The sequence below is a fragment of the Vanellus vanellus genome (genome assembly GCF_965231255.1).
Source record: "Vanellus vanellus genome assembly, chromosome: 11".
Classification (NCBI taxonomy): Eukaryota; Metazoa; Chordata; class Aves; order Charadriiformes; family Charadriidae; genus Vanellus; species Vanellus vanellus.
Genome location: NC_138916.1, coordinates 10,331,653 through 10,354,522, shown reverse-complemented (window position 1 = coordinate 10,354,522; position 22,870 = coordinate 10,331,653). Strand labels below are relative to the sequence as shown.

Below are 22,870 nucleotides of genomic sequence, written 5' to 3'. Positions count from 1 at the left end.
TTTGGGCTCTCTTCTGCCACAACTCATTACTTCAATCCATTTCTGTAACAGCATAACGAAGACATCATTTAGAGGTTATAAGTAGAAGTATGGCATAAAATTGAGAGAAAACTTCAGCCGAGCTGAAAATTGTCCCTAAAAATTGATACACAGAGAGCAATTGTAGTTTACTGCGAAGTGAACAAAAAAGACTTATTTCGGTGTTTGGCATGCTGAATTTCTATGCTTCTGTTATGTTTTATGTGGAATTTTTCTCAAACGCATGCTTTGAAGAAGGTGAAAAAAAGCTTCCCAAGCACCAGGCTAGAGAGGAATGCCAGACTGTAGAGAACTTGCTGGTATCTACTGAGAAATTACAGCTTATATGGTGTTAGTTTCTCTATTCTGACTATAAACTGAACTAAAAAGCAAATATTGGAAAAAGTATTTAATGATTTTTCTATGCATAGAATCAACAAAATAGAAGTACACCTGAGAAAATGTCTGGAGCTTCTAAGAATGTGCAGCACAGCCTCTAAACTTGCTTTTAATATCATAACAGATACACTGAAAAAGAAATCTCAGCAGTTATTTAGGCAGATCTCACTGTCCATAAAACTCTGGGGTTTAATATTTGCACTAGTCATTCCCCATGATTCTTTTTTTAATAAAATAATGATACAAGTTTCATTGTCTTCAGATCAATCAGACCTATATGGTTTCAGAAAAGCTTTCCTCCTGAATCTGAAGCTCCATTATATTCTTTGATCTTTCCTGGAGCTGGAAAGGTTACCAGAGATGCATATGAATGGTGCCATCCTTGATTTGGGTTTAGTGTGGAAACCCAAGTGATTAACACATAGACCTCAGAAACACCTTGAATCTTTTAAAATGCAGCCACAGAAAAGAGAGGGAGAAGGAAGGTAAGCAAACAACCTAACATTTTGTGTGTTCTGAAAAGTTTTGATATGAGCAAGTAGAAGCCTTTTCCTTAACCTTATCAAGTCACACTCAGTCTACAGTGAAAATCTTTCCTCTTAACAATATGAGCCAACTTGCACCACAAAGTAGCCAAAAAAGCTTTAGTTAATTTCACTTGTTTAATGCAGAACAGAGTACAAAAGCAAACTACAGCCCTGAATGCATTCCTCTATATTATAGTACAGAGCAAATTACTAATTAGCTAACTATTAATATAGCTGTAACGAATAAAGTGCCAGCCATTTTGACTTCTCCAAAAAGCTGGCATCTCCCTAGTATAGGATCTGGGACAGCAGATAACACTGAAGAAGCCCATTCTTGGTAGATCATTTCTTAATGTTGTTTCCATCTTCAAATACCTCTTTATAAGGCTACTCTTGATGCAGCTCCCAAGATCACCATTGCAAATTCTTTTTTCAACATGAATTTCAATGCAAGACAAAAATCTTTTCTCTCCAGTGAAATGACTTATAAGCATCAGCAAATGTAATCGTATTCATGATAAACTACACACAGATTCCATTTACCCTGATAGAAAATGTTTTGCCCAAGGGACAGTAAAAGCTAAGAGTTACATATGCCACCATGGATTAAATGATGTTAGACAACTGAATCCTTCAAAGACTCTGATGCTGTCCAGCTGATTGGATTTACAATTCAATATCCTTTAGAATAAAAGACATCGAACACTACAGAACACTGAAGGAAACCTCAGGATAATAGCATTAGATTGCTATGAGAAAAAATTTGGAACTTGTATTGAGAGGAGAGAGAAAATTATATGTAAAAGTATCTGCTGCTTTTCATCTCCTATGGGTTTAAAAATAAAAAAATTTAAACAAACCACCAAAGCTACAAGACACCAAGACAGTTTTTTCTTTTCTATATTTATAGATTGTCGTGGTTTGGCCTCAGCCAGCAACAGAGAACCACGCAGCCGCTCACTCGACTCCCACAGCCGTGGGAAAAATCAGCAGAAAAGGGCAAAACTCGTGGGTTGAAATATTATAATTTAACAGAACAGACAAAGGGAAAAAGAAAGAAAAGAAAGAAAGAAAAACAATAACACCGGTAAAGGAATACAAGAACGCGATTACAGTACCGCCGCGAAGCGCACCGACCGGACCCGCACCGCCGCAACCCGCCCCCGAGTGGCGACTGACTCCCCCGCCCCGGCTAGCTCCTTTTATAGCGGGGCATGGGTCACGTGGTATGGAATACGTGCCTCCCCTGCCGGCTCCTTGGAAATTAACCCCATCCTTGCCGGAACCAGGACATTATCCACCCCTTATTCCATACCATCTATGTCATGCCCAGATCTTTCAGTTCCCATAGTCTATGAGCCATCCCTTAAAAATGTCCATTAAGCTCACGTAGTCCATGACGGTAGGCTCCAGCAGTGAGAACAGTCTCTCAGGGTAGTCTTTAGCAGTCCATTATATCGTTCTATCTTACCCGAGGCTGGTGCGTGATAAGGAATGTGATATACCCACTCAATGCCATGCTCTTTGGCCCAGGTGTCTATGAGGCTGTTTCGGAAGTGAGTCCCGTTGTCCGACTCAATTCTTTCTGGGGTGCCCTGTCGCCATAGGATTTGCTTTTCAAAGCCCAGGATAGTGTTACGGGCGGTGGCATGGGGCACAGGGTATGTTTCCAGCCATCCAGTGGTTGCTTCCACCATTGTGAGCACGTGGCGCTTGCCTTGGCGAGTTTGTGGGAGTGTGATATAATCAATCTGCCAGGCCTCCTCATATTTATATTTTAGCCATCGTCCTCCGTACCAAAGAGGCTTTAACCGCTTGGCTTGCTTAATGGCAGCACACGTTTCACATTCGTGGATAACCTGTGCAATAGTGTCCATGGTCAAGTCCACCCCTCGGTCACGAGCCCATCTATATGTTGCATCTCTTCCTTGATGGCCTGAGGCATCGTGGGCCCACCGAGCTATGAATAGTTCACCCTTACGTTGCCAGTCCAGATCCACCTCAGCCACTTCAATTTTAGCAGCCTGATCTACCTGCTGGTTGTTTTGATGTTCCTCAGTGGCCCGATTCTTGGGGATGTGGGCATCTACATGACGTACTTTCACAACCAGATTCTCAATCCGGGCAGCTATATCTTGCCACAGTTCAGCAGCCCAGATGGGCTTACCTCTGCGCTGCCAGTTGTTCTGCTTCCACTGCTGTAACCACCCCCACAGAGCATTTGCCACCATCCATGAATCAGTATAGAGGTAAAGTACCGGCCATTTCTCTCGCTCAGCAATGTCCAAAGCCAGCTGGATGGCTTTTACCTCTGCAAACTGACTCGACTCACCTTGTCCTTCAGTGGCTTCTGCAACTCGTCGTGTCGGATTCCACACAGCAGCCTTCCACTTTCGATGCTTTCCCACAATTCGGCAGGACCCATCAGTGAACAGGGCATGTTTCTTCTCATTTTCTGGCAGTTCATTATACGGTGGGGCCTCTTCTGCACGCGTCACCTCTTCCTCTTGAGTAGGGAAACGCCTGCTCCTAATAGCTGAGATGCTGGCCTGTACAGGTGGGGAGTAGGACATACTCTCTTCAAGTTGCTGGACCTTCTGGGACAGTTTCTCCACAGCTGAAACGAGGGGGGAAGATAGGCTTTCTTCATATTGACGGAGTCGTCCAGCCACCTCATCCACCGTTGGTCCCTCTTCACCTCTCCATTCCATCACTGCCAAGGAGTTGGCATATGATGATGGTGCGCTCCGTACAAACTTCCGCCATATGGGCCTTGTGCACTGGACTTCATCAGGATCTGTGGGTAACTGCGCATTATCTGGGTCAAAGTAAATCATCTCTCGTACGGCTAATTCCCTTAGGTACTGAATACCTTTTTCCATGGTGGTCCACTTGCTTGGACGACATACAACATCTTCACTGAAAGGATACCTTTCCCTTACACCTGACAGGAGTCGCCTCCAGAGGCTGAGGGCTTGTGTCTTTTTCCCAATTGCCTTGTCAATGCCCGCCTCCCTAGACAAGGATCCCAGCTGCTTAGCTTCCCTGCCCTCTAATTCCAAGCTACTGGCCCCGTTATCCCAGCATCGGAGCAGCCAGGTGACAATGTGCTCACCAGGAAGTCGACTGAAATCTTTTCGCATATCTCGCAGCTCACTCAGGGATAGGGATCGGGTTATTACCTCTGGTTCTGTCTCTTCCTCCTGTTCCTTTGATGGCCCTGGTTCATCATCATCCTTTACTATGCGAACTGATTTCTTGGTGTATTTCTTCTTCTGTATAGGAGCAACTGATACTGGCACAGGTTGGTTGTCCGGTTCAGCTGCAGTGCCTGCCACTGGGGTTTGAGTGGCTGCATTGCCTGTCACCAGGGTTTGAGTAGCCACAGTGCCTGCCACTGGAGTTAGAGTAGCCTCATTGTCTGCCACCGGAGTTGGAGTAGGCATAGTGCCTGCCACCGGGGTTGGAGTAGCCTCCTTGTCTGCTGGTCTGGCTTTCCCCTCTTTCCCCTGAGGGTCCTGCATAGTACTGAGCAGTGTTTGGTAGATACTGGCCAGGGCCCAACACAGTGCCGTAAGTTGTGCCTCTCTGGAATAGCCACAGCATTTTCCTTTCAGATATTCTATTACTTTATCAGGGTCCTGTAGTTGTTCAAGGGTGAAGTCCCAAACCATTGGAGGTGAGAAGTTCTCTAGATACCTGCCCGTGTTCTCCCACATCCCATGCCACCCCTGACTATCTGGCCTTGGGACAGATTTCTGAGTGGTAGTCTTAAACAGCTGTTTTACCCTAAAAAAAAACTTGAAAAACATTCAGGAGACATAGCAATAGGAACACGCTGGTTTGAGCATCCCAAGGATATTCAAAATTCTCAAGAGGTGTTATACCTGGCCCAAAGGAGAAAAAGGAGGCAAAAGAGCTGGGGAAAGTATCTCCCCCTGTTTCTCCCATAGATTGGGTGTGATTATTGATAACTTCTGAGAGACGGGAACCAAGGTATGGACAGGACAGCAATACTACATAGAAACCCCAACAAAGCCACTTGAATAGTGATGTTGCCATATCATAAGCTGATATTGCACAGGACAGCAAAATTATAGTCCTGATCCCTCTCCCTGAGATAACAAACAGCATCACAGGGAGTACATACAGCATATAAGAATTTACATAACACAGCCATGTAAACAAACGAAGCAACATTGTAACCGGCAACTATTTAACTAATAGGAGAAATACACATAAGAAATCCGTTTTAACAAGCTCTGGTCAGATCTGTCGTTATTACAACCCTTCGTGCCCCACGTTGGGCGCCAAAAAGGACTGTCGCGGTTTGGCCTCAGCCAGCAACAGAGAACCACGCAGCCGCTCACTCGACTCCCACAGCCGTGGGAAAAATCAGCAGAAAAGGGCAAAACTCGTGGGTTGAAATATTATAATTTAACAGAACAGACAAAGGGAAAAAGAAAGAAAAGAAAGAAAGAAAAACAATAACACCGGTAAAGGAATACAAGAACGCGATTACAGTACCGCCGCGAAGCGCACCGACCGGACCCGCACCGCCGCAACCCGCCCCCGAGTGGCGACTGACTCCCCCGCCCCGGCTAGCTCCTTTTATAGCGGGGCATGGGTCACGTGGTATGGAATACGTGCCTCCCCTGCCGGCTCCTTGGAAATTAACCCCATCCTTGCCGGAACCAGGACATAGATATAAAATCTCAAGGATGTCATACACTAGAAAATAGAATGTAGAAATTAGTTACCAGTCTTGCCCAGATTGTCACTGCTTTGTAAATGCAACAGTAACATTCTGTGCTGGGCATTCGGAAATAGAAGTCTGAGAAGAGATCAAGTTGGCCAGACCTTTCTGCTGGATCTGGTTAGACCTTTAAAAAAGCAAAAAAGAAAAATAAAACCCCAGAACTTATACTAACAGATGGAACTCAACTCTGAAGACAGACAAGATTTGCAGACTAGACTATCCCCTGTCCTGGCACATGGTCTTTGTTTCCAGGATTGCCATTTCACCAGTTTCTAAGCTGCAGCAAACTCTGCCCAGTTCCCTTTGGTCCCCAGGCAGTTCTGTCTGTCCTTGTTCTAGACTTGGCAGGTTGCTCCCTGCTCCTCCTTGCAGGTTCTTTGCATAAGTTGCAGACACCCAGCTCCCTGCTGTGCCTACTTTACCTGCTCTGCAGTCTTTAAAGCCACCTCCTCCCCAAGAGAAGGAGCAACAACCCTCCGCAGCTTCAAAGGTTATCTTATGGCAGCTTCGAAAGAAATAAACAGAGGTGAGCAAAAAACAGATCAAAGATGCAGCCATTACAACAGAACTGTTTAAATAGTTGTTTTCTTATATTCTTTGTCAACACACACACAAATGACTAAGCCACTTAAAACTAGAATATTTTCTTCCTTTAATCCCCGTTGACAACACATTGGTAATGTTTAAGTACCACTCCTTGAGGGTTTCGTTTATGTATCTAGTCCAAGATATTTATGCATCATTGATCAGACTGTGTTTCAGTTTAGTCCCTAGAAACAATGCAGCCACAATGTAAATGGCTTAAAATAGTTTTATCTGAGATTATTTGCAATCTTCAAACTGAAGCACTTTCCTTAGAAAATGAAAATGAGTAATTGAAATGTCAAATATTGCGGTTATAAGGAAATTTATTCAAGTGGCTTGATTTCAAGACACATGACTAGAACAAAAATCCTTAATAAAATGCTTGTTTTAAAACAGAGACTAAAACTTCTAGAAAATGAAGTTCTGCTTGGTTCTATTTTTCTAGTTGAAAATGAAGTTCCAGTTCCTCCTAGTTTTGTCTCAATTGTTATACAAGCACCATCCATGCCAGCATCAGCCTACACACAGCGTTTTATAGAGCACATGCCAAACCACAGAATCCATGGAAGGACTGAAAGGGAGGCTGTCATCATATCAACTTGAAACTATTCAGCAAAATAAATTGTGAATATTTTGTTGAACCAGTCTTAACTATATTAAAATATTGGATAAATATAGTTTCCTTCTATAGTCTCCAGCCACAATTATGAGTCAAAGCAGTTGGAGTGACAGAACAAGCAAACACATGAGGAGGGAGTCAGAAGTGTGTATTTTAGGATAAAGATTTCTAATTTGTAATTACAGCCTCAGACAAGACAAAATGAGCCAAACCTCAGGGATATAAAATAATATTTAAAGCAACATTGTAACAAGCTCAATATTTTTCCTATTCCTAGAAGAAAATATGATCCCTGGTTACACACTCAGCTGGTTTGAGGGCAACCTGAGGAAGATGCAAACAGAACACAGAAAACCAGTCTTAAAGAAATTAGCTGCTCTGCGTTTCTTTATATGTCAATTAGCAGAGAAGTAGTTGACAGACTACTGCACACACCTCTAATTTGGTGCTATGCTATCGATATTCCCAGCAGGTTTCTATACAGTTTGCTGTTTCAGAGAGTCATATTATATTGTCACTAGGTGAAATTTACTATATTAAAAGCCTTTTCAGTGAAATAATAATCACTGTTTGCTGAGACAGTCTCCCACATGCATCAGCACAGGAGAGAAACATGTTCATCTTCCTCTAATCTGCTTTAAATTGCCATGTAGTCAGCTACATAAATCAATACACCCAAACAGACAATAACTGGTTTTTACTTTAACATGTACATAACGATGGAAGCACAGTAGCCCCGTTCCTACTTATTAGGAGCACTATTTGCAGTACTACAGTTACAAATATGTCAGTTAGTTCAGTAGAGAAACCTGTTTACAGAGATTTATAACCACATGACAAAAGTTGTCTTCAGGATGCAACATAGCATTAAAAGTTTCAGATGTGGTTTTCAGGCACTTAAAAAAAAAAAAAAAAAGAAAGAAAAAAAAAAAAAGAGAGAAAGGGGAAATAATCTTGCTTCAGAATTCCTGTATCGGATGCCAAACAGAAACAGCACAGGAACAGCTCAGAGTATTCTGACTTTACAGACTTTGGTGTCTCAGACAAGATCAACAATCCAGAGCGTTTGCTATCATTACAGATTCTGTGCCATGTTTTATTATGGTTAAGAGGTGTTCACGGCGGTGACATGCCCTAGTTCTGATCAAAGAGATTACATCCTGTTCATACAATCTTTCTGGACAGTTTCATTTGGACAGAGAGCTCATACTTGCTGTAATCCAATCTCTAGTATTGTGGACTTTATTAATAAGCCACTGTGGCGCACTCCAGAGACAGCTGCTCTTTAGCAAGTTAGATTATTTTTATATGTGATTATTTTTAGAAAGACCTATGGCAAATGGCTCTGTCCTTCATGTTTCTACATTCAGATAAGAACACTGTGCGCAGAGGCTGTCCGTACCAGAGGGCAGCTGACTGTCATTCACCTGGGGTACGACCTCAGGGAAAGAAGTGGGCAGGCAGAGACTTGTGCCAAGGTGTCCTCAAGTGCTGCTAGAGCTGGGGCACTGCTGTAGGGTACCTATATCCCTGTTTGTCTGGTGTAGAAAAGTTTAATTAGAAAGTTTGCAAGAGCAGTTTTAGAAGAAATGTAAGTATTTTTTTTCAAGTCTGATGCTCTTAATTCTTGCCTGTGTATCTCCACTTTAACCACAGTGTGTATCCAGAATTCCAAGTTCAAGGGAAAGAATGTTCAAAAACAGGAGCACGCCTGAAGCTTGGCTTGAGAGGGCCAAGACCAGCACAGAGCATCCAGTTAATTTAATCTTTAATATCTGTATTGTCTTTGATAGCAAACCACAGCAACTATCGGACAGATTTTTTTTTTTTCAACTCCCCACTCACCCTGCTATCAGGGTGACATGCTCTCCAGACTTTGCACAAGGCAAAACCAAACACACATTATTGCCATTCAGCTCTCAGAGAATAATTACTTTCAGGCAATAGTCAGTAGGGGCTTTCAAGAAAGGGCTATTGAAAGCTCTGGGTCATCTTCTGAGTGATCTGAACAAATCTATCTTGTCCAAGTGCTTTAATATTGCCTTGCCTTCTACAGGATGTGAATTAAATGTGCTCTTTTGCAGGAGAAATAGAAAGCTGTGCAGAGGTCTTAGTCACCATTCTGCAGAGCCGCTAATACCTTTCCCTCTCCCAATACCTAGCAGGAACTTGGAAACGTAAGGCAGGCATCAAGGAGACAGGCTCCACAGGCAGGAACAAACAAATACAGGATTTTTTGCATTTTCTTTGCTGTCATACCTGCTACTTATACGGTGCCAAAAGGACATTTGGGTACTGCCAGGACCTTTAGCCTTTTCCATGACTTTACAGCTCACCTGCTCCAACTTAATTTTACAGATCAAGACGAACAAATAGATAACATCATTTTGCATCACGGGCAAAAATTGATTTTTCAGTTTTTCAAATTTGATTTTTGTAACAATTACCCCCTGTTCTGAGAGGTCCAGCCATGCACTACTAAGGAAACCACTAAAGTCCCAATATAGGTCCCAGCAGGCATGGAAGCAGACAACCAAACTACCAACTTAGTATCAAGTCTTCTTGTTGTTTAGTAAAAGCATTCAGATAACGGGTGGCTCCCATATCTCTGCCACACAATGATTAACATGTTTTCTAATACAACTTTCAGGGGCCAACTTGCAGGCCCAGTCAGCAAAGCAAACTCCCCTTCACCATAAGTGCCAGCCCAATGAACTTAGAAGACTCAAACCGGAGCTATCCTCTGCCAAATAAATTTCCTTAACAGCTGAATAATTCTGCTTTATCAAGGAACAGGAATCTGTTCAGCTGTCTTGAGTCCCCTTGATGGAAATGCATAAGGACAGCAGCGTTTTTTAAATGCTGAGTTGCAGGAAGGTCTGATCACATGGCAAATATCAGCTTTTCTCCTGCACACTAGGAGGGGTTGTCAGATTGGAGCTAAGAAGCGAAGGACCAAAGTTTGGCCACAAGCCTGAAAGGTAAAGATCATTTGTAACCCCTTCTAAAGCAAGATCTGAATCAAGATTCCGTAGCTCTTCTCAGTCCACTTTTTTTCCTGTAGGGCACTACCTTTGCCAGATTTTCCAGGCAAAAACTCCTAAGCTGCAGTGGAAATACTAGGTGGCCAGATATAGAGCCTCTGGAATACCTGTCTTGCATTATCATACAATATCCCCCAATTACAGAACTAGAAGATAGACTGTTCAAAATATGAAAAACTAGAAGACCTAAGATAAAAATCAAGGCAGGTTAACATCTGTAATTTTTTAGCTGAGCACTTCACAAGCTGCAGAAGTCTTTGTCATTGTTCACTGCTCTCTTTAAAGCACCACTTTGTAACGAGGGCCAATGGTCTGTTTTGTAGTTCTCTCAAAACAAAAGAGAAACACTTTTGAAGCAACAAGCCCTTTTGTAAATGGTGCATATGAAGGGACTAAAACCAGTTTCAGCATGCAATAATACCTAAAGACATGACTGTATTTCAGACACAAATCTAAATACTACTGAAAATGAAACTAGAAAGAAAATTCTATTATCATTATCTGCAGAAGAAAACCAAGGCAGACTGTTGCAATGCTAGGGCACCAGCTGGCTCACAGAGAAACCCTTAATCTAAAAAAAGATTTCAAGATTACTTGAAAAGATATGCAGTAACTTGTGGTCTCCATTTTAAAATCACTAAAACTTCACTTAAACCCACTTTGCAATCACACAATGGGACACAATATTTTGATCACTTTTCTGTAACTATCAAAAATGCTTTGTCTGTATAAACGGAGTTGAGCAACTTTTAACCTCTGGAAGACCACAAGCCACAGAAATTTCCATTTACAATCACTCTCTACAGAAGAGCTGTATTGTACTACCCTCCTGATGGGGAGGGAGAGCTCATCTCTGAAAACTGAGCCCTACTTTAGATGGGTGGAAGTGAATTTTTCACACTTTGTATTAGTGTTTTTCAGATCTCCTGTTCTGACACATGGCCGTTTCTGGATTTACCCTATTAAGTTACAACATTAATTTCCCAAGCACTTGCACAGCTAAAATGTTCAGACGATCACTGGTGAAGAAAGGAAGGTGAGGGCAAGGCTTACGTTGAAAACACGGCACAATATTTCTGGTGTATACCCTTTCGTCTCCAGGATATAGGAAACAGAGATTGTCATCCTTATGTCCAACCTGCAACTCTACATATCACTATATATATGAAAAAAATATTTTCTGATTGTAATTTTACCAAAATTCAGAAACCTAGGAAACCCTACATCCTCATTTAGTCTGTTCTTTCAAACTCATCTAAGACAATACAGTGCCCTCTGCAGGTTTTCTTCTTATGTTACAACTCCAGGAAGTAGATGTCTTGGAGTATCTTCTCAATAGAAAAATAAACTGAATTTTTACCCTAAAATTCTGTCTGCTGATCTTTGAAATAACACTGTAAGTACTGTAAACTGAAAGGAAGCCATAAACTAAATAGAAATAGTCTCTTTTAAAAGTAATTATAATGCTGCTAATTTATCTTAAAAACTGGGAATTCGAATAGATGATAATATGCAGTTCTAAATTATTTGCTACTTAGGTGATTAAATTGAATGAAAGCATAGAAAATTTTTAACTGCTACCTAAGCATGTATTCTCAAGAAGAGTCTGCTAATAGTTTTTACAGGAATTCCACTTAGTTTAATTGTTATTAGTTTTAGCAGGAGCAAGTATAATTACAAACTCGATTAGCACTTAGAAAGTCAGAAAGGATATTACATCCCATCATACCAATTTGTGAAAAAGCTTTTTCTCCCCTAGCACCTGGATGCACACAAGCCAAACACTTCAAGCCATAATCACATTGGCCAGAACACTTAAACACACAGCCATAACCTCAGAGGTTGTAACACATGAAGCAGTTCAGATATAGCTAAACAAAACTTGTTCCTTGGCCTACTTTTTCACAGAATAGAGAAGAGACAGATATGAATTATTTTTCATTAGCTGCAATAAATTTTCATGAGAAGTTAATTCAGCATCTTTTTAAGGAATTTACAAAAGTACATGAAATTCTACTCAGTGCAAAGGTAAATCTTACTGAATTTCAGTAATTACGATGAATTGAGCCATGTTGCAGTAATATATATCACAGTAAATTTTGCCCACAAACAGATTGATGACAGTGACAGGAGTTACTTTCTTTCCGAATGTGTAAAACCCAGACAGAAAACCAGAGATTTTTATCTGAGGAAGCAATGAAAAAGATTAATATTGTTGTCATTTTCCTTCCTTTGTGTACAGCATGATTCAGTGACATGAAAACCCCTTTTAAATATATTGCTGAGCAAGGGGAAATGTCATTGCAATACAAGTTAGTTTCAAGGCTGCAAAAAGCACGTTTTTGGAGAAAGCTACGCCCTGCATCAGAAGCGTGGCAAATAGATATATGGATTTTATACACATGTGCACATGCATGTGTAATAAACAAATGTGTGATGGTCAGTTTGCTTTAGGTAGCAATTCTTTTTAAGCTACTGAAAAGGGAAGTTCTAGATTTATACACAAACCATTTCACTAGAATTTCACGATTCAGGAAGAGCACAGCAAACATCTGCTAGCTCATCAGATGTAACCACAAACAAAATAAAGACACCCTGACAAGCCATAGAGCGAAATGGAGTCAGTAACCCAGGTGGCAGTGCTCCAAAAGCAAACCTGTTGAATCTGTTTATAATCTCCCAAGTATACTAGCAGACTCTGACTTTGCAGACAAGATTAAAGGAAATACTGTCCTTCTTAATATACAGCCTTTCAACAGTTTCAACATGGATAGGAGCAACATTCCATTAATATTTTACCCCTCTAGATGTTTTTCCTAATATGCAATAGCATTTTCTCCTAAGAGAAATTTTTCTACCTTTTCACAAAATCTTTACCAAGTCTTGGGAAACGGGCGAGGTGCCTGAGGACTGGAGGAAAGCAAATGTCACTCCAGTCTTCAAAAAGGGCAAGAAGGAGGACCCGGGTAACTATAGACCGGTCAGCCTCACCTCCATCCCTGGGAAACTGATGGAACAGCTTATCCTTGGTGCCCTCTCAAGGCATATCAAGGATACAAGGGTTATTAGGGGCAGTCAGCATGGCTTTTCCAAGGGGAAGTCATGCTTGACCAACCTCATAGCCTTTTATGAGGAAATAACGAGGTGGATGGATGATGGCAGAGCGGTAGATGTGGTCTACCTTGACTTCAGTAAAGCATTTGACACGGTCTCCCACAGCATCCTCATGGCTAAACTGAGGAAGTGTGGACTGGATGACCGGATAATTAGGTGGACTGTGAACTGGCTGAAGGAGAGAAGCCAGAGAGTCGTAGTCAATGGGGCAGAGTCCAGTTGGAGGCCGGTAACCAGTGGAGTGCCTCAAGGGTCGGTACTGGGGCCCATATTATTCAATATATTCATCAATGATTTAGATGAGGGAATTGAGTGTACTATCAGCAAGTTTGCTGATGACACTAAGCTAGGAGGAGTGGCTGACACGCCAGAGGGCTGTGCTGCCATCCAGAGAGACTTGGACAGGCTGGAAATTTGGGCAGGGAATAACTTAATGAAATACAACAAGGGAAAGTGTAGGGTCCTACATCTGGGCAGAAACAACCCCAGGTTCCAGTATAGGATGGGGAGCTACCTGTTAGAGAGCAGTGTAGAGGAAAGGGACCTGGGGGTCCTGGTGGACAGCAGGATGACCATGAGCCAGCACTGTGCCCTTGTGGCCAAGAAGGCCAATGGCATCCTGGGCTGTATTAGAAGGGGGGTGGTTAGCAGATCGAGAGAGGTCCTCCTTCCCCTCTACTCTGCCCTGGTGAGACCACATCTGGAATATTGTATCCAGTTCTGGGCCCCTCAGTTCAAGAGGGACAGAGAGCTGCTGGAGAGAGTCCAGCGTAGGGCAACTAAGATGATTAAGGGAGTGGACATCTCCCTTATGAGGAAAGACTGAGGGAGCTGGGTCTCTTTAGTTTGGAGAAGAGGAGACTGAGGGGTGATCTTATTAGCGTTTATAAATATATAAAGGGGGAATGTCATGAGGATGGAGCCAGGCTCTTCTCAGTAGCAACCAATGATAGGACAAGGGGTAATGGATTCAAGCTGGAACACAAGAGGTTCCACTTAAATTTGAGAAGAAACTTCTTCTCAGTGAGGGTGACAGAGCACTGGAACAGGCTGCCCAGGGAGGTTGTGGAGTCTCCTTCTCTGGAGACATTCAAAACTCGCCTGGACGCCTTCCTGTGCAACCTCATCTAGGTGTTCCTGCTCCAACAGGGGGATTGGACTAGATGATCTTTTGAGGTCCCTTCCAATCCCTAGCATACTGTGATACTGTGATACTGTGAAAATGCTTAATGCCCCTGGCAATCCTGGGTCTCTAGCAATCCGTGGTTTCTCTCCCTTGCCTCTGCTAATGTTGTGGGAAGAACAAGCAAGAAATCTTAAAGGCAAGAGACTGGATACATGTTGTTATTCCAACAGCTCTCATCACCAGCTGGGTGCTGCAAACTGCTCTGACCATAAAAGTCTAAAATATGTCAATTCCCCAGGACTCCGAGATACACCAGAAGCTTATCACTGATCACTAGTAGCTGGAAGCTGCAATCTGACTTTTCAGTGTCTTTTAGGAGGACAGACAACCATGCAAGAGTGGGTTATGAGAACTGTAACACTTTTCTGACAGCTGTCCTCACACAGCCAATGTCAGCATGAGAAGGGTAAGTCATGTCCATGACTGCCATCTCCCCTAAGATTAGAGCAGAGGGGCAATAGCACTCTGCTGCACAAAGCCAGGGGGGGGAAAAAAAAAAAAAAAAAAAAAAGATTTCTTGAGAAAAAGCAGAATCAGACTCATTGTCTCACTGGATAAAATTACGTCAGGAAGTGAGGAATGAGAAGAAAATCGCTAGCTCATGTGAGAGTATTCCCAGTCATGTGGTGTGTCCTCTTGAGAGGGGGCTGCAGCACAGACTGGCTCCTGGATTGCAGCTCTAAGAGGATTCAGCTCCAACAGCAAAATAAACACAGGTTACACAGAATGACATGTCTGCAATGCTGCTGATGAGGAGCAGGCTTACATGCTGCATTAGAGTAGAAAAGTGAGGGATGTTTCACCCAAAACCGAACGGTATAAAATGGCATGTTTTGATTTCAGATATTCATTAGGCAGGAAGTTATCCGTTACATAAACAAAACACTGACACAGTTCAGCCTTCCCCCTGTGTTGCCATTGCTGCTTCCTGGCAATGGGAGCCTTCACCAGGTTATTTCAGGGTAGTAGCTGTCATCTGTGATTACAGTTTACTGTAGGGGTGATATCCTCCAGGGACTTTTGCCCTGTGACAAGGAATAGGATTCAAGAATTAAACAACTGCTCTGATGCTCAGGTTGATGTTTACAGGGAAGGCAGATTTTCCTGCTGTACTTCAAAGCAGGCTTTCATTATTTTGTTAGCACAGCATGTATTGAGCCCTGTGGCCTCAGGTCCCTGGCTTTCACTTCATAATTTAATGTTAAAGAAAACCCAATATCTTACCCTCTAGCTTTCAAAATCTGGACACAGCAATCCAGATATACCTCAGGGAATTGTATGATTATGTTCCCACAAGTGTGTGTCTATAATTAGGAGCATAGCCGGTAATTTACCAAGTGAACTGCTCAAAGTCGATTTCTCCATTGCAGCCGACTAATATTCCCAGCCAAGTCCCCGCTCACAGGAGGAATTCCAAAATCAGTGATCAGGCAGCAGCCAAAAAATTACAATTAGTTGGGTTCCAAGGAGAGAAGTTCATCAGGAATTAGCCATGTGTTAGAAAACAGACCCAAATCCATTTGGAAATGAAATGCATACTTTTGTTCCTGATAATCAGTGAAATATCCAGTATTCTGGTGGAACCGCAGATGTAGATTTTTTTTTTATACATATCCTTGATGATCTGTGCATTGTCACTCAACCACAGAGATGCTCAACCCTAGAGCAGCTGCTACAGTCAGGACAGAGATGTTAGTTTCTTGTGGCCCACACTGCACCCAGACCCTGGGTGAAGGCAGGTGAGCTGCAGAACACCTCGGGCCATTTGTCACTGACTTGGAGGACCTCACCCAGTATTGCCCTTCTCATCCTTTTTCCTCCTCACAACAGACAAGAGCTGAAGACTTTCTCAAAACAAGCAGGACCTGACAGAGGAACACAACAGCCAGCATTCACACACCTATGTCACCCATTGAACAGAAACTCTTTTATCACAGTAAGGCCAGTTTTCCCTGAGGCATCCTGACATACAATAAAAACCTCATTTTTGTCTCCTTGAGAGCAAGATGAGTATTACCATTCCCATTTAACCAACAGGGGAAGAGGATTTTCCACCAGCACAGAGCACCCAGAGCAGGGCAGCATGCCAGGAAGAGATCCCAAGGCTGCTCTACAGTTGTTGAAAACCTCCTGGGCATGGTGACAAATGGTCCTGTCAATAGTTCAGTTTGGGCATCACACACATGGCATCACAATTCAGTTCAAAGCCTCCCTAGGGCTCTATCTATTTCTTTTCTTTGGTTTGGTTTTAAGTTTTCTCCATGCTACTTATCTTATCCCCCCTCCCCCCCTCCAATGACTCTCAGTCAAATTCACACCAATTTTAAGCACACAGATTACATGGATTTCCTCCAAAATTTCGGATGAAAAAAGTGCTCATTAGAAAAGCCATATGACCTGTTGACATGACTTCTGCAGTGCCCACCAGCATTAAGTATATGATAAGTCATGCTGAGAACGTGATCATAAATTTAAGACCAGCTCTTGAAGAGAATATAATGAGCTGATCCACTGTTGTGTGTAGACACACCTCATTAAAAATAATTTTTAAAAAATCAAAAATAAAGGAGACAGATCAAAAAAGGCTTCAGTTACAGCTGCCTGTATTCTTACTGGCTTCATAACTTAACCCAATTACACAGCAGGCAGTTGCTGGAAGTGTTTCATTTAGGGCACCGTTCTTTGACTTTACAGGGACGCAGGCAGAATACAGCTCTGCATCATGCAAAACTTGTTGTTACCATGTACTAGATAAAGAGTTCAATTAACATGCTATATAGGACTCAAGAAGCCAACCATTTAGTCTTGATGCTAATGAGACCCACATGTCTAACTTACATATCCAAGGTTCTTTTTACTCCAGTGTTGCTGTGACTCAAGAAGCATCTGAAAGATTGAAAGTTTTCACCTTGAAGTTTTGTGCAATCACAAGTGTTTTCTATAAAGCCTGTTTTATCCTTTACATGACATACATAGTTATTTTCAGAGACCCTTTCCCTCATCACAACAATCAAATTTTTAATTAAAAAAAAGACTATTGTGATTATGAAACAGTGACAAAACCAGAAAATATGCAAAGTAGCTGGAAATAAAAGGCAATATTACATGGAATTTTGTAACTGATTTAAACCTATTTCCTTGTCCATTAGCTGTCCTCTGAATACACGAGGCCTCAGTGAAGTCATCAGGACTCCACTAGAGCTCAGACGTTTGCCCAAATGGCCCTCACAAGAATGAAGCCACCAGGCTTTAATCCTCATCTAATCATAACAGCAAGGCTGCTTCAATGGATAGTCTGCAGCCTTCACAGCTATGAACATATTTTCACTTGGGCAAAAAGCTAATTTCAAACATGGTAAAGAGATGCAGAAAATGCAACTGACATAATTGCAAATCAGAGTTTATCTAAGAGATGATCCCACCTACTCAAATGCCCTCACTTTCCTCTGTCATCCGTAGCTCTCTTAAAATTATCCAACTAAATACGCCAGCATAGTTTACACTAAAAAGAGAGGAGAGAAGAGGATTCTTGTAGTTAGCCAGCTAATAAGTGAAACTGGCATCATGCTGGAAGGGAGAAAATATGGCAAGGCTGACCGAATAGAGTGAAGGGGATGGGCAGGGCAGAGGTAGCTATTACAAGGAGATGAAATCAAGAAGAGTAAAGGAAATGACGGTATCAGAGGAAACAGGAGTATGGAGACTTTGATCTAGAGATTCTAGAAACGTAGGTAGGGAAAGGGTGAAGCTTCTTGCAATACGCCTGAGCACAGTGAGCTTTGGTGAGCAGCCTCTCCAAGGAGTACAGTAGGGATGCACAAACTGCACCACGGTTATTAAAAACCAGCAAACTAACGACCACAAAGCAATACAGCAGCAAAAGATGTCTGTTGCATCTTATTCACTAGTGAATATGGGTGTTATGGAATATTAGTTAAGCTCAACATTTACATGAATAATGATCCTAAAATCCACACTACTGTAAGGGAGAGCTGGATCTCACTTCTACAGTCTCCCAAGCGAAGGAAAATCCAGGCTGAAGCCTGGAACTTTTGGATTTTTTTTTGTGCATATGGACATATGCTGCCTCACATGTGCCTGCTGAATCTGGACGTGGATAGGGACAGCCATAAAAAACTGATCTCTGAAATTATACTTTTGGTAAGCTGAATCACAGTTTCTTCTCCGTCTCAGAATGCAACAGGCAGTCGGACAGCAGCTGACAAGCAAATACAAAAAGCAAATCACAGTAACTCAGAAAAGCGAGACGAAATAAAAGACAGCTTGCTTTTGTCTACAGCTCTAAGGAGGCAGAAAATAGAGAACTCACTCCCAGAATCCTGTCCTGCCATTCTGGGCTCTCATATACCACAATTATTCATAACACTTCTGCACCTCAAGGAGCCAAGAGCTGAATGTCTCCAGGCACTCAGTACTTGAAATACAGGAATCCCACAAATGCCAGCATAAAGCAACTGCTGCAGTTTCCAACCAAAACCAGTGGACTCTTCTTCAGAGTCAATGTTTACGCTTTCCTTTGGGTACACTAAACATCAGATTTCGAAGCCTGACTTTGCAGTTGGATGCTGACAGCATCCACTGACAGGAAAGCAAATCCAAGTGCCCTCTTGAGAAGCACCATTTTTGTAGTTATTGATGAAAATCTGCTTTGCCTTGGCACAAAGTAATGTTTTGCGTGTACTGTTCACCAGTAACCATCTCTGAGCCTAAATATGACTGATTATTCAGGTGAATGGCTTGTCCACAAAATAAGTCACACTATTCTAAAGCAAGTGTAATTATTTTTTAACCAAGTTAATTATTTCAGTACAGAAGGTTAAAAAGAGTTGAGTTTAATTCAGATGCAATTTAGAAGTCAGTTAGAAATATGATGATACTAAACTGAAAACAAGAATATTGAACAAAGTAATGTCAACCAAATGAAATAAATCAAAGCAAGTTTATATATAGGTAGGCCTATAAAGTCCATGCTCCAATTATTCTAGCAAATGTAGCAATTTCACACTACCTATGGTTTTAGAGATGCTTTAGAGGATCACGAACAGTTTATATTCAAGAGTTATTTATCCTACTAAAGGTCAATAGAGTCACTCATGAGAAGTTTAGGTATTTTTTTTTTTCAGAAACTCACAATATTTTCACACATACAAAACTTCGTTTAATATAAAAAAATCATATTTCCTTCTGCAGCTTTAATTATAAATTAAACCCAAGCTGTAAGCAAAGGCAAATCTATTTTTAAGGCTAAGATCACTGGCACACAGAAGAGTCACTAGCCTGTCTTCCCCAGGCAGCTGAGCACAATTTATACTCTGTTTGTGAAAAGTTGTTTCATAAACCCTCAATTTTCAGTGTAATGTGGACCAATTAACATAGTCTCCTGACTTAATGAGAACAGCATTTGGAATTTAAACAAATAGCTCTTTAGGGTGTTATCACAGGCAAAACTCTGCTGCAACACCAAAGAGAAAAAAGCAATAAAAACAGCTCAGCCAGTATGCAGGCTCCTAGCTCTCTGAATGAGAAGACAGCCACAAAATCCAGATTTGAATACTTCTCAGAGGAAAATACCTAGGTCTACATCAAGACTTTACATCTAGCTAAACACATTTTTTTCATTTAATTTTAAATGCCACAGCTAATCTTCAAGTTTTTTCCACAGATTAAAAAGCAGGTAGGTATCTCACCAGTCAGTGAAAAAGGACTAATGAAAATTGCACATTCCTCTCCCAAAATAATAATAAAAAAAAATATTTGAATCAGGCAAATAATTCCCTCTGCAGATTTCTGGTGTACTAACTAGCAAGAAGGGACAGACATATATTAATTGCTAATGATTTTTATACAACAATAACAACTTCAACATTTACATTTCACAAAATAGGAGAGCTTAAATCTTGAAGAGCCCAAGTCTTGCATCATAATGTCATCTCTTGTGGTGACAACAGTCAGAATCTGATGGGACTCTTGCATGATTTATTCAGCTTCCAGTAGAAAATGGCTTTAGTTCCTGTGTTATGCCTGTCACTTTAGCACTTTCATATATAGTCATGTTCACAAGATATTAAAAGTTTAAAGGAAGCTTGAATACCAGGTTAAAGCTTGATTCCTAGTATCCACTGAGCATTTAATAAACATCATCAAGAAATTTGTGGGAGGAAAATAATCTCTTGATTTGACAAGGAAGCAAGTGAGAAAATTAAAAATTACAAGATAGAAAGAAACTTCATTGAATGACTAAAACCAGAGTGACACAAGTGAGAATGGTTAGGTATTAGTATCATGGCGATGGTCTGTAATAGCTTCACATGCTTAATTCTATTATTTGGTCATGAGAAAACAAGAGACTTTCCCATGGACAACTTACAGAGTATCTATTTTTCTACCACTAATACCAAGAATGTCACTAGCAGGCTGCTTTATAGCAATCACAGCAAAATGTCTTCTCTCCTTCCCTGAGCAATTTTAGCTGCTTTGGCAACGGCATCTTAATGTTGCCTCTCTGTTAAGAATGGTCATAACAGTGACACATCCCCAGGGATCATAGGAGTACAGATGTCCCTTACTTGGAAAAAGCTTTAGCTGGTTGTGGTTTGTGTCCTAACCAAACACGGACTTTTTCTCAGCTGTCTGTGTTATGTTATTGCTCAGCTGTTCTGCCAGATCGCCTGTATTTTCCAATACATTCTGCACAATCAACAGATAATTCAGATTCTTTGAATAACTGACCTTCATGCAGCCTCACAAAGCATCACAAATTCAGAACAGAAAATTGGAAGTGTTTCTATATTTTTAATGGTATTCTATTTTTTTAAGTTCATCTTTAAGAAGGTGTTTAATTATTCTCCCTGGATTTTTTCTATAATCACTACATCACAAAGAAAAATCATTACACTAACAGTACAAATTGTTGTTTCATGGTTACTTGTTGCTTCCTTCTTTCTCTAGTATTACATTTTATCCAGTTTGAGCTCGCAAAAATGACCCTGAATAGTTTGCAAATGAAGTGTACAGGACTAAGGTTCTCCAACAACTTGCTATCATGCCAACTTCAGATAATCATTTCTTAAACTAAGAGACTTTCTCTTGAATTTCCCTTTTGCTTCTGTTATAGATACATTGGCCAAGAGTTTTATTCTCTTAGAGTTAGGAACTTTGCTTCCAATCCAAATTTATTCACTGCCAGTTTATGCCCATTACTCGTTCCAACATTTATCTCACAAAACTCTTTCCCTGGAGTTTGTTCTTTAGGTGGTATTTATATAGTAACATATCCATTCTCAGGCTTTGCTTTTCTGAGCCAACCAAAGCTTCCCCACAACATATATTCTCTCTTCCCTGAGGAGCCTTGCAATTCCTTTTGCACCTGCTCCAGCCTGCACCAAAAGTACATACTTGCAATGTTAAGGGCTTACCACAGCCTTGAGCAATAGCCCTCGGAGTCACTTGCCCCCACCCAGGGCGAGAGGAGAAAAGCAGCAGCAGCAGCAGCAGCAGCAGCAGCAGCAGCGCAATGCCAGCCCACGGGATGCTGGGGCAGCACAAGAGAAGCAGGTGAATGTCCCACACCTGGGGCCCCACTAGCTCTGCAGTTCTACCACGGCACAGCCCCGCATTGACATCAGCAGGGCCCTGCTGGCACACATGCTGTTAGAGCATTCCACCCATACAAATGCATCCATCCAGCACCAGCTGGGCACTGAACCAGCCTGCATCCAGCAGGGCTGACAACGGGCATAAAACTAAATCACTCACATCTGACCAGTTCACTTAGCTCAAACCTGCCACAGGAGCTGTACAGCTAAATCCCAGCAGTGCAGGGCCACAGCTGACAGATCCCACCAGAGCCAACTTGGAGCCATGCAGTGCTAAGCCAGGTCTGACAGTGTGACTCCATCCACCTGCAGCTGAGGTTATTCACCCACAAATAACAGAGGGGCAGCTGTATGCCCCTCCAGAAACATCTCTGCACATTTATGACTCCATCACACTGATGTCTCATACTCACCCTGGGCTGCTATAGTGCAGAAATCAAAAGCAGTCATATTCTGTATTTCCTGTGGGACTTGGCCATTGGTTAATTTCTTCATTGGTTTATCAACAGAACAAAATTGGAGTGGGTTACAACAATAAATTCCTTTCTAATCAACTATGATTTTTCAAGATGGTTGATTCTGGACAGTAGTCAGCTTCACAGGGCCGTAGCCAGAAAGGGCCGAGGTGGGTGCCAGCAGGTACATCTTCCATGTCCCTCCAACACTGGAAATGCAAGAGCAACACAGCTTAGCTGGAAGGAGACCTTCTCACTGCAATCCAATTCTGCTAGACCCTGAAAGTCCAATACAGTAATTTCAGTTATGTTCTTACACTGTATCTATCATCGTCTGCCATTTGCACTTCTACAAATACAGACGAAACGTTATACAAGCTTCAGTCTGCATGCCAGATTTTTAAATCCTTTAGCAGCTGTTTCAATTGACAGTAATGCCATAATGCACCAGGGTGTTGAAACAGTGGTGTGTACCTATATGTCCCCCTGGCAACACTCATCTGGTGTGACATTTGCCTGCTGCATCCTTCAGTCCACGAGAAAAGCCA

General features: G+C 41.8%; 1 long non-coding RNA gene across 1 annotated transcript in view; it reads right to left on the bottom strand.

The window, feature by feature from the left end:
- LOC309676181 overlaps positions 1 to 21,723 on the bottom strand; it is a 173,767-nt gene extending 152,044 nt beyond the window's left edge. The window contains exon 1 of the long non-coding RNA XR_014269571.1: positions 21,688 to 21,723. This is a non-coding gene — a long non-coding RNA (uncharacterized lncRNA). The remainder of the gene's footprint in view (positions 1 to 21,687) is intronic.
- Between the last annotated feature and the right edge of the window lie 1,147 nt (positions 21,724 to 22,870).